The sequence below is a fragment of the Dendrobium catenatum genome, unplaced genomic scaffold (assembly GCF_001605985.2).
Source record: "Dendrobium catenatum unplaced genomic scaffold, ASM160598v2 fragScaff_scaffold_178, whole genome shotgun sequence".
NCBI lineage: Eukaryota > Viridiplantae > Streptophyta > Magnoliopsida > Asparagales > Orchidaceae > Dendrobium > Dendrobium catenatum.
Window position 1 is genome coordinate 900,216 of NW_021318640.1, and position 11,915 is coordinate 912,130.

General features: G+C 37.6%; 1 long non-coding RNA gene across 1 annotated transcript; it reads left to right on the top strand.

Annotated features, from left to right (window-relative positions):
- The first annotated feature begins 746 nt into the window (after positions 1-746).
- LOC114579144 lies at positions 747-11,542 on the top strand. Its single transcript, XR_003699990.1, has 2 exons — positions 747-1,004; positions 8,613-11,542. It is a non-coding gene; the product is annotated as an uncharacterized LOC114579144 (long non-coding RNA).
- The last annotated feature ends 373 nt before the right edge of the window (positions 11,543-11,915 follow it).

Consider the following 11,915-nt stretch of genomic DNA (forward strand, 5'->3'; position numbering starts at 1 on the left):
TATACAATAATGAAGTTAGATATGTTTACTTTATCATATTGCAGTTATTTTCATGATATTTGCTCTTATTAAATTCAAATACTCTTTTGCTGGTTGTCTATAAGATTAATTTCATTTTGCATGACTAATAATTTATCAGAGATTCACTAACATTTAAATATAATTTGTTCATCAAATGATCAGAGTTCAAAAAAATTATCACTCACACTCCATGATTCCATGTCATACAATTGCCTTATTGAGCAATGTACACATCGCAGTCAGTGGAGATGTACAGGCAAGGGACTAATGCTTGGTGTGAAACTTGACAAAGCTCTCCAAAGTAGACTTTGATGTTTCCACCTCTTTCTCTTATTATCTCATGTTCCTATCAAATACAAATTGATTTCAGTTCTTGCTTGAATTGGGTTGTGTATTGTTATAATAATAAAGTTTAGGTTGTGATGATATGTTTTCAGTTCATGCTCTTATCAACTATCAATTATAAGAAGTATGTGCACATAATAATACCATCACATTTAGGCTTTCACACTACATTTAAAAATGATATAATATATATATATATTTAAAGAATGATAATATTATTAAAATATTTATTATTATTGTAAATAATTACAGCTTGAATTATGAGATATATAATAAAATTTAAATTAATCTTAAATAAAAATTATATGAGGATATTTGCCACAATTTTTTTTAATGATTTAAAGGTCTAGCTGGCACCCGCAGTAAAAATTTTTTGCCGAGCTGTTTTTTTGCCAACCGGAGTCTCAGGACGCAGATCCTTCACAAAACCGCGCATTCATTTCGCATACAACCGCGGCACCCATGGCAACCGCTGGTCACGGCATCAACGTCGTCGGAGAATGGCAGAACTTCGGCGACGAAAGGCCTTTTCTCGGTTATCTTTCTTCTACTTGGTTTATGCAGCGAGGTGATCATCGCGGGGAGAATGGTCCTGTTTTTCTCGGACGCTGATTTTAGTTTGGAAATTCGAACTCAGGGTATAGACCTAGTATTCTGCTTCTATTATTTCCCTTTTTTTATGTGCTAATGATGAACATTTCTAGCTTATTCGAGCCGTTGTTGGCATTTCTAATTTTGTTGTAACAGCTATTGTTGTATTTTGACTTTCTGTAATCTTTTAACCTATTGTTAGATGGAATATTGTCTGTGTTCAAGAATCAAATCCTTGAATCTTCTGCAATCTGCTTGTCATTTCTACTTCTTGTTCCATTGTTAATTTTCAGGTGTAGTATAACATACGTGCTGCTAACCGGGCTTACATTAGTTCAGCATCTCTTCACAGCTTGCTCTACCCCCGGCCCCGGGTAGTGGGTTCTGAGTTTTGAACTGATATTATTTAATTGCTTTTGCCTGGATAGATATTTGAATATTTGCTTTCTTTCGGTGGGTTCTCTTCGGTTCTTTGCTTGATACTAGGTATCGTTGATGCATTGAGAGCTTCCAGTTTCGCATGCCAAATATACAAAATCATAAAGTAAGACCACTTTTTTAACAGTTATCCAGATTCTTTCGAGTAAGGGTGAATGCTAATTTATGGAAATGCCTTCAACTTGTAGTTGCGCAATATAAAAACCATTCTTCTTGTTGCGTCTTGGAATATTCGTGGCGGTAGAGAAATATGAAGTTTAACGTCTTAGCATTGCACAAAGATCCAACATGTAATCAGATAAAAGAGAATGTTTAGCGTTCATAAGAGACCAAAATTTTTACGTGGAAACCCCTAAAAAGGAGAAAAACCACGGGGCTTGGCCCAGTTTGAAGGAATCTACTAGTATTTGCAGTTGATTACAAATGAGGCCCTTCCTAGGGAGAAGGCCTTGGCCTGATGTCACAAATGTACATCATATAGAGTGCATTACATGGTGGGAGTTACAATATAGACATGTTTGTTTGGTTGGCACGACCATAGTTGATAGGATAGAGGTCAGAAAGATCGTTGTCTGGTGATGGAGGTCGGAAGGACCATAATAAGTGATGGAGGTTGGAAGGACCGTAGTCGGCGGGAGAGAGAGGTCTGAAAGATCGTAGTTGGTAGGAGACCAGGGTCAGAAAGACCGTAGTTGGCAGGATACCGAGGTTAGAAAGACCGTTGTCTGGTGATGGAGGTCGAAAGGACCATAGTAGGCGACGGAGGTCGGAAGGACTGTAGTCAGTAGGATACAAGGGTTAGAAAGACCGTTGTATGGTGATGGAGGTTGGAAGGACTATAGTCAGCAGGAGACAGGGGTTCGAAAGACCGCAGTTGGCAGGAGACCGGGGTCAGAAAGACCGTAGTAGTAGAGTGATCCTTCAATAGAACTCCAGGCATAAGGCAGTGGTCTGACAGAAGTTCAGGCCTCAGGTGGTGGTTTGGCGGAAGTTCACGCCTCAGGTGGTGGTTCGGCAGAAGTCCAGGCGTCACGTGATGGTCCGGGAGAAGTTTGGGCCTCAGGTGGTGGTCCGACAGAAATTTGGGCGTCAGGTGGTGGTCTGACAGAACTCTGGGGGCGTCAGGTGGTGGTCCAGTAGAACTAAGGGCTTCACGTGGTGGTTTGGCAGAGCTCGGGGCCTCAAGTGGTGGTCCGGCGGAGCTTAGGGCTTCAAGTTGTGGTTCGGCGGAACTTAGGGCCTCAAGTGGTGGTTTGACGAAACTCAAGGCCTCAAGTAGTGGTTCGGCGGAGCTTAAGGCCTCAAGTGGTGGTCCGGCTGAGCAACGACGTCATGAGGTGGTCCGGCGGAACTCAGGCGGTGGTCGAGGAGGAGCTTCTTCCTTCTCGTCTCTTCTTCTTCTCTTGCTCTGGTCCCCCTTTCAAGAGAAATAATGTGGTCTATTTATAGATTTCTGGAGTGGCATGACCCGTAAATAGGTGAGAGATCAAGGGTAAATGGGAAGTGGTTGGATGGACGGCCGATGTTGAATCCCTTGATCATAGATCGTTTGATGGACATTTGAATGTCTTAGTGATGTCGAAATTTGGTGATCTTGGGCTTGTTGGATTTGTCTCGTCGAGCCGCTCTATTCGACTATAAGCATGTCATGTTTGGAAACCGTTTGGTAATCCAAATTGTGGTTCGAACCTTTCAACAGTGCTTCTAACCCTTGATTTGGATGGACGCTTTTGGGCTCATATTGGGTTGGCTTTGGTGTCGTTGGGTTCGTATTCTCGAGACGCTCAGTTCGACTATTAGTTTGCCAAAATCGGAGTTCAGATGGTCCCAATTTTAATTTCGGAAGTTTCCAACTTGATTTTGCATCGAGATTTGTGCTCGATCAAGATAATTTTTTGATGACATATCACTTCTAAAAGGTATTGTTCGCTTTGGCCTAACTCATCTCGTACCAACCTGAAGCTCAAACTTTTACGCTTTGGCCTAACTCATATCACTTTGATGACATATCACTTCTAAAAGGTATTGTTCGCTTTGGCCTAACTCATCTCGTACCAACCTGAAGCTCAAACTTTTATGCTTTGTCATAGAACTATTCAAGAGGTCACTCATCCTAAGAGTGCTTATTACAAACACTCTTAATTGTAAAGTTCTCATAAGAAATTCACCCATATTAGCATATATATTATAGTCAAACTCTTTTTATATAACTCAATCCTTTCCTCTTTTGATATGGGATTAAGGTTATTTTTATTCCCCTTTTTAGGTTTTCCGTCATTTGAGTGTTGTCCAACATCTTCATATTGAATATCTTCTTCATCAAGAACACTTTGTGGCTTCTCATACATCTTTGTCAGTGGGACCATGAAATCGACTGTAATCTTCTCATTTACATTGTTGAATGCAACATATGAGGAAAGTGAAGGTCGTATCAAACCTAGTGCAGTCTGGTCAAGAACCTTTCATTCCTCCATAGTCATGGAATCCAGCTTTTTGGCGATTCCCTCAAACGACAAATACAACTTCTTTTGATACAACAAATCTTCAATTTGCATCCTCTAGAATGCGAAGTTAGAACTGTTGAACTTCTCAATGTTGTACCTTGCTTCATCCGCTTCGTCCACCATCACTCCCACTCGAACTAAAGATCCTTGTCTTTGATAGCAATTGTTGGGGATGAACAGGAGTAAACACCAGAATGATGAAATAAGCAAGAAAGTAAAAGCAGTGAAAAAATAAATGACATCAAGATTTAATGTGAAAAAATTCAAAATATGGAAAAAACCACGGAGCTACACCACACCAAGAAATCTACTATGAAAATTGTGAGAAATATGTACAAATTCTCGTCTCTCTCAATCTCTCCTTTCTTTTCTTCTCACATGCACGATTCTTAATGTCTAACCAAATAAAATACAAGAGAATGCCAAGTAAAAATAACTCCAAGGGACACAACCCTTCAGAAAAATGAGAAGGAAAATTGTCCATTCCGTCCCAAACAATGCCTTTATTTATTGACATTTGAGACATTTACTGACAAAATCAGCAACATCTTTATGAAGACCAGGCTAGAAAAAAATTATCAGCAACATCTTTATGAAGGCCAGGCTAGAAAAAATTGGCGGAGAGTCGTTTAATTGTTTTTAGGGTGCCACATGGCCGACCAGTGGTGTAGAGTGAAATTCAGCGAGTAATTGATTCTTTGTAAATTTTTCCCTTATAATAAAGAATGTTATTCCGAGTTTGATATTCTTGTTGAGATAAAGCACATTTCTGTAATTTCGAAATAAGATGAATCATATCAGGTGAAGTGGTGTTTTCATTTTTTAATGCATTTATAAAAGATAATGAGAAAAATTTGAATAGTGTAAATAAAGAAGTGTGATCATGTGGAATAGTGTTGTGTTATATGGTTGACGAGATAATGAATCTGCAATAGTGTTTGTCTTGCTCGATTTGTATTCAATACGGAAGTTAAAGCCTAACATTTGTAGAGGTAATATTATTGTTCAGGAGTTTTAATTTTTTGTCTTTGTAGTTCACGAAGGCTTTTTGATGTGAAACAACATGCGGTGAATTGCGAATTGCACTTAGGAAATTAATAGAAGTAATGATTCAAAACTTGCTTCCAAAACTCTTTGCTTACTCAAGTTGAGTTCGAGAATTAGACGATGATAAATTAAGTAATGACAAGAAATCGCATTTAGAGATTAGAAGACTTTCAAAATAACATAAATAATTCTAGTAGTGCAAATAGCTAAGACTAACAAAGCCCCAAATTTAAGATTTAGATCCTTCACCTTAAGATCCGTCACTCATATTTAAAGTAGTGGCTAGCGGAAGAGAACCGTAAGTAGACTTAGCAACGCCACTAAGAGGCAAGTGATCTTGAGAGGACTTGTCGCCGGGAAGGGAGCCGGGTTCGGAGGAGCGGGTGGACGGCCTTCAATGATCCACGTGTAGACGGAGAAGTGGTCGTCGATGGACTCCACTAGTGCTGGTAGGATCCGATCCAAGTATTCTTCGACGGTGTCGTCAAAATCGAAGCCAACGTCGAAAAAGGGTGATTTGAGGATGTCGACTCTTCCTTGGTTATCGTACTCAAATCCGAAGTTCCACTCGGGTTCCTCCATGCATTCTTGAAGAGGAGAGTGGGTGGTCGCCGCAAGACGTGCTCAAATGAAGAGGAGAAGTGGATCGGGAGCTCGGGGAAGAAACGTTCAAACTTTGGCGGGCTAGAGGGGTTCGGCCAAGGTGGGGATCCAAGTATGGGGTGTAGGAATTTCTGCAGTAAATACAGTTTTTGGAAGGTTTAATGGGGTGGATTTAATTTGAAAATCAAATTAAATCAAGGAGGAAGAAGGGGCGGTCAAGAGAGGGAATTTGGGACTAATTTTGTGGAGTTAATAGGGTGATTAGGAGAGAGAGAGGGCTCAATGAAGGGGCCGGCCAAGAGAGAGAAGAGGGAGGGGTTTAGTTTAAGCAAGTGGGGACCACAAAGATTAATTTCAGAATTTAAACCAAAATCTGAATTTAAAATTTCAATTTGAAAAATAAAGGAGGTTCCTAAATTAGAGCAATCAATTGGATTGGATTTGAATTTCAAATTAAGGGAGCAATTTAGGGAACATTAATGGCCAATGAAACCCAAACGTTTCAGAATTTTGAAATCTGAAATAGGAGGGAAATAGGGGGTGGCGGTGGCAAGGAGGGAGGGGCCGGTGGGCTGGAGTGGCCGGCGGCTGCTGGGTGGAGGTTGGGCCGGTGGGAGGAAGATCTGGCTGGGGCCGGTGGGAGGGAGATCTGGCTGGGACGGGCTGGCCAGTGAAGCCGGCGGCTTGGCTGGAACCCAAGGGGCGGCGGCACTAGGATGGAGGGAGGGAAATTTGAAGAAATATGAGAATTTCTTCCAACGATTTCCTTGCCTCAAATTTCTTTTCAACTTCACCTTCACACCACAAGCATGGATTAAATCTAGAACTCACGGAGAGATCTAGTTCTCCCTTTGAACTCACTAAGAGATCAAAGGAAAATGCACTCACAAAGAGAACAAAGGAGGATAATTTTCATTCAATCCAAAAAACTAACTCATTCCAATACATGATGCCTCATATAAGGAGGTCCAAAAATAAAAACTGAAAAGACAGAAATGCCCTCTGGGCTACATAAGCAAAACAATGCCCTCAGGGGCAAACTCGGAAAACTAAAAGTACAAATGAAATAAGCTGTAAATAAATCAGAAATAGATGCTCTGGATCGTAGCCGTCGATCTGCGTCGCCGGCGATGATACACGTGTCGAAATCTAATGTCCCCATCACTTTTATGATCGGTTCGTTTTATAAATTTCATACCTAAGAGATATTTGCACCATTTACCGACGGCTTTCGAAATAGCATATATTTTATTTATATAAGTAGATGTTTGTGATAAATGATGCCCTAGTTTCTTACCAAAGAGAAAGGATGGTTGTTTTGTAATAAGACCACTTAAGCCAAAATTTGAAGCATCCGTGTCAATAATAATGATTTACTGAAATCGGGTAAGATTAATATTGATGGTGATGTTAGTGCAAGTTTTAGTTTATTAAAAGCCTCGGAGGTCTGGATTTAAAGCATTTGTTTTTAGAAGGTTAGTTAATAGGTCGACAATGGGACGATGATAATATCCCATTAAGCCTAAAAGGATAGAACATGCCGTAAAGATGAAGGAATAAGCCAATTAATCATTTCCTTAATTTTATCTAAATTTGCCTGAATAGTTCCAGCTTGAGATAATATGACCCAAGTATTCAATGGATAATTGACAGAATTTGTATTTATTGAACTTAAGAAATGAATTATGTGTAGCGAAGCCTTGAAAAACAAGGCAAAGATGATCATAATAGAGATCTATGGTGGAGCTATATATGAGGATATCATAAAAAAAATATAATGACAAACTTGTAAAGATAAGAAAAAAAAAAACTTTGTTCATTAGTGATTGAAAAGTAGTTGGTGCATTAGTTAAGCCAAAAGACATAACTAAAAATTCAAAATGACCGTCATGTGAACGAAAAGCTGTTTTATGAATGTCCTTTGGATTCATGCATACTTGATGGTATCTTTAACAGAGATCAAGCTTGGAAAAAGTGATGCATTATGTAATTCGTCTAAAAGTTCGTCCACATTTGGAATTGAAAATTTATCTTTAATAGTTGAAGTATTATGGGCGCATTAATTGGAGTAATGATTCCGTCAGGTTACCGAATGCATTCGGAAACCAATAACAAAATGCCACGTCACTAAAGTGCTCGGTATTGTGCTCGGTACACTCGGTATGCTCGGTATTTTTACTGGACGCAATAAAAATTCCATTAATTGACACAAAAGCATCAAGTACCATTGCGTTTTTTGACAAGTAGTACATAACTTGAAAAAGGAGTATGGTTGTGACGGATAAGACTTGCTTGTAATATTTTTCTAAGTGTTCCATTGCATCTTTCTGGGAATGAGGGTATCGATATGGCCGAACATTGGTTTGGATAGAGGTGGAAAATTAACCCATTGGTTGTTTGAAAGATATATTTAAAATTCCATAGTAAACGGGAAATAGAATGTGGTAAATTAGTGGTGATATTGCAAAGTGTATGCAGGGATTGGACAACCTATTCATTAGTATCCACAATGGAAAGACTATTCAAAAGTAAAAACAGAAATTTTCCATTTTATTTAACCTGGCATTAAGTCTCCTGCATGACACTTTCTCAAAGTTTCAGACATTTTACTTTCATAAATACAATATCTTGAAGAATGTTGACCACTCTCTCTTCTTTTATGACAAATTCATGAGTTTTCTGTGAAATTTTGGTGCCCTTTGTGAAGATTAGGGCCCTTGATGAATGATGAGGTTTTGTTTTCTGAAAGTTTGTAACGATATCATGACCCACCAAAAGCACCCCATCATCACCTACAACAGCTATTTAAAGAAAATTCTCCCAAATTTACCTTTAGCTTTATTGATAAGACCAAGAATCTAATTTTTTTCTAGTGGCGAAAAATCTCCTCTGGCTGAATATGATTTTCCCTTAATATAATCTTTCTCTGATTAAAAAAAGCAAGGGTTCTCTTTTTTAAATTATGGGTACTAATCTAATTATTTCGATATTGTAATTTCTTAGGATCTAGTTTATTACTATTTTTCCAAAAAAAGTAGCAATTGTCTAAAACTTTTTTGACAGCCACTACGCTCAAAGCATTGCCATGATTGTGACAAGTGTGTCCTTCAATTTGATCATCGCTTCCATTGGCTTGGTACATACATGGCAAGGGAAATCATTGCCGAGTTTGGTAAGTTTGTTTTATATTTATATTTTTGTCTCAATTAAATGAAATTTTAGAAATGTTATTAATCTAAATTATATTTACCATTGTTTTACTTTCCGTGCTCTATACATTCCTGGGAGGAATTTTTTATGAAGCTCAATAGATCATATGGTGTCATAAATTGGTTTGTTATCTGTTAGATCGGTTCAGGGACCAGTCTAGCCGGTCCATATGGGACTGGCCCGCATATAACAGAGGCGGAACTCCGCTTCTTTGGGTGTTCCGCTCTCTACATGGGGCCCAACATGCAGGATTTAAGTGTGATTAAGGTGGTTTAGGAGGGAAATTTCAAAGGAGGGGTTATTTAGATATTTTCTTTAGGATTGTTTGTTTTAAGTAAAATGTTTTCCTAGGGTTTGGGCATCGAGTATTTTTCTGAATTTAGTTGTTCTTCACTGTTTTGGGCTCTAGTGGCGTCTAGAGATTTTGGAGAGCCGGATCCTCCTCTTCAATTGAGGATCCATTGTATCTTGTTTGTTTTCTTATGTATTTCATCAATTAAAGGTTTCTCAAGTGTTTGACCACAAGTTTCTTCTCTACTACTATTTGCAATTTGCTGAAATTCCAATTTAAACCAATTTTTTTTTTCTTCTATTTTTTACAAGTGTTTACTATCAGAATCCAGCTCCTCTCTGAATGTATTGTGCTATTTAGCTTAATTAGAGCATTGATCTTTAAGATTCACGATATCTGTGTGTGGATTTGTATGTAAGATCACTTAATGATATATTGGCTTATGAAAATTTTCATTTTGTGTTTGTTATCATCATGCTTACAGCCACCATTGTATCATTTCTTGGTGCTGCCGAAGGCATCGAAGTTGATTTCATTTAGATTATTAGTTCTTAATACTCATTTTTGAATTTTTGTTCTTTTTATAATGAGAAAACCTAAATTCACAAATATTTAATTATTGAAGAACTTTTGAACAACGTGGATTCTCTCCTTAAATCATCGACTATTTTTACTTCCATAATTATTACTTATGACCAAACTAGTAGGGTAAAAGCTAACGATCAGATTTTGCATTCTTGTGTGCAAAACTCTTTGAAAAGGACTTCAGCGTTTTGCAAAACTCTTTGTTTCTATTACTATCCTCCATGATTACCTATGATGTAGTCTCAAGTTACTATCTGGGCAGTATGGCTTTCAATTGACTTTTATCTCAGCGTTTCATCTTCTTCTCTTCATCCCCTAATCTACTTCAATCAAGTTAAGTTTTCAGTCCTTTTTCTATCCATTTTATCTATTTACCATGCCTTACAGAGCATGCATGATAGACTCAAATTTGAAACCTTAACCTAGAGAATGGAGAGCATATCATTTGAGCTAGAGCTCGTTTATTTGATATAATGCACTGACATTTTTCGTCAAAGAGGTATGTAGTGTTTGATACATATCGGATATGACATGCGTCCGACACACCTCCGACACGCGTCGAACACGCCGATTGTGACTAGGGTTTCACAACACTGAATGCCATCTAAATATCGATGTCTAACACCGCTACAGTGTCAACATTTCAAAACTATATATCTATCTCAAGTTTGATATTGTCTTGAATTTGACGTTCGATGTCAACAATTTCTACACTCACAATTTGACCCTTGTGCCTTCTCAATATCTTATCTTTGACCGATGCTTCTCAACATCAACGATTGGTGTCCATTGCATAACATTGATGTTTGACTCTCGACAACATTTTCGTCTCCCCTTTCAATGCCTGACACACGATATTGACGCTCGATTCTTGACATTCTAATATTAATCATTTTAAAAACAAATCTTAGTTTAGTGACTTATTATTTCTCAATTATTTTTCATATTCTCTTGATTTTTTATACATTATTTTTAAGATATGAAAATTATAATATTGCATCCAACCCATATATATTTTCAATAATTTGCTTGTCTAGTACCCGTGTTGTGTAATGTCTATATTGTCGTGTTCATACCTGGGCATCATAGTTGATTTGTCTAATAAGTTCAAACGGACATCATCTATGCAAAAAGAATTATTTATTCTAATTAACATCAACCATCCTTTGAAGTCGGCTATACTATCCCATAACCTGTTCTGTCATAATTTAAGAGTTCGGAGCAATTCTTCTATTTTTCATGCTTATTTGGAAATTTAAAGGACTCAAATTTCTGTGAAGTAGAGCTGATGTCTTAATTTACATCCGTTATTTTAAAATGGAACTAAACTTTGATGTAATTAATTTTATGGTACCATTTTCAGCATTGGCCCTGTTCCTTATCTTGTGTTCATGTTTCTTCATTTCCATCTCCATTATTTAAAAAAAAAAAAAAAAAAAAAACGTTTTTATAGTTTCAAGCAACATAATGAGCCTTAACTCAAACCAGCACACTTGGAACTTTTTCGATTGAAATGTTTCTGCTGCTCTAGAATTTTTTTCCGTCAATTCAGTTTTTTTGTTTTTGTTTTCAATCCAGACCTCCATACTAATAATGCACTATTGCCTTCTTATGAAGCTATCTTGCTCTGGAATAATAAGACTATATTATGAATTCCATAGGAGGTAATGCATCTCTTATCTGTAGAGTATTCTTCGACATCCTGTAAATATGCATATATCCATTAGTATTACATCCATGTCTACTTCTGAAGACATTTTAAGGTATTCCTGAAAAGGTTAATCCTTTCAGTAGATAACTTTGCAAACATTGTTGGGGAAGTAAACTATTCTGCGAACACAAATAAGAAAAAAACAAATACAACAAAAAAAGAATATCAGGATTTAACATGGAAAAACTCAAAAAACAGAAAAAAAAACACGGAGCCACACAATACTAAAAAATTCACTATGAAAATTTGGGAGAAATTTGCATAAATCTCTTCCTCTATCACTCTCGCATTGTCTCTTTTTACCCTTTGTTTGTTCTCATGATCAAACAAAGAGAAAACATATTAAAACCACTAAGGGGCATAACAGTTAATGAAAAATGAGAAAGAAAATTGACATCTTGTCTCACAACGCCACGACGCCAAATGAGAATTATGACGCTTAATTCTTTGTCTCTTGTCTGCCTGATAATGCCGCAATGCCAAGGTCTGGATAGCCCAATGCTCCCTAGCAATGCCAACATTTGGAGCACTGTGGCACTCCGCTCTATGTCTGTCTCCAAGAAAGCTA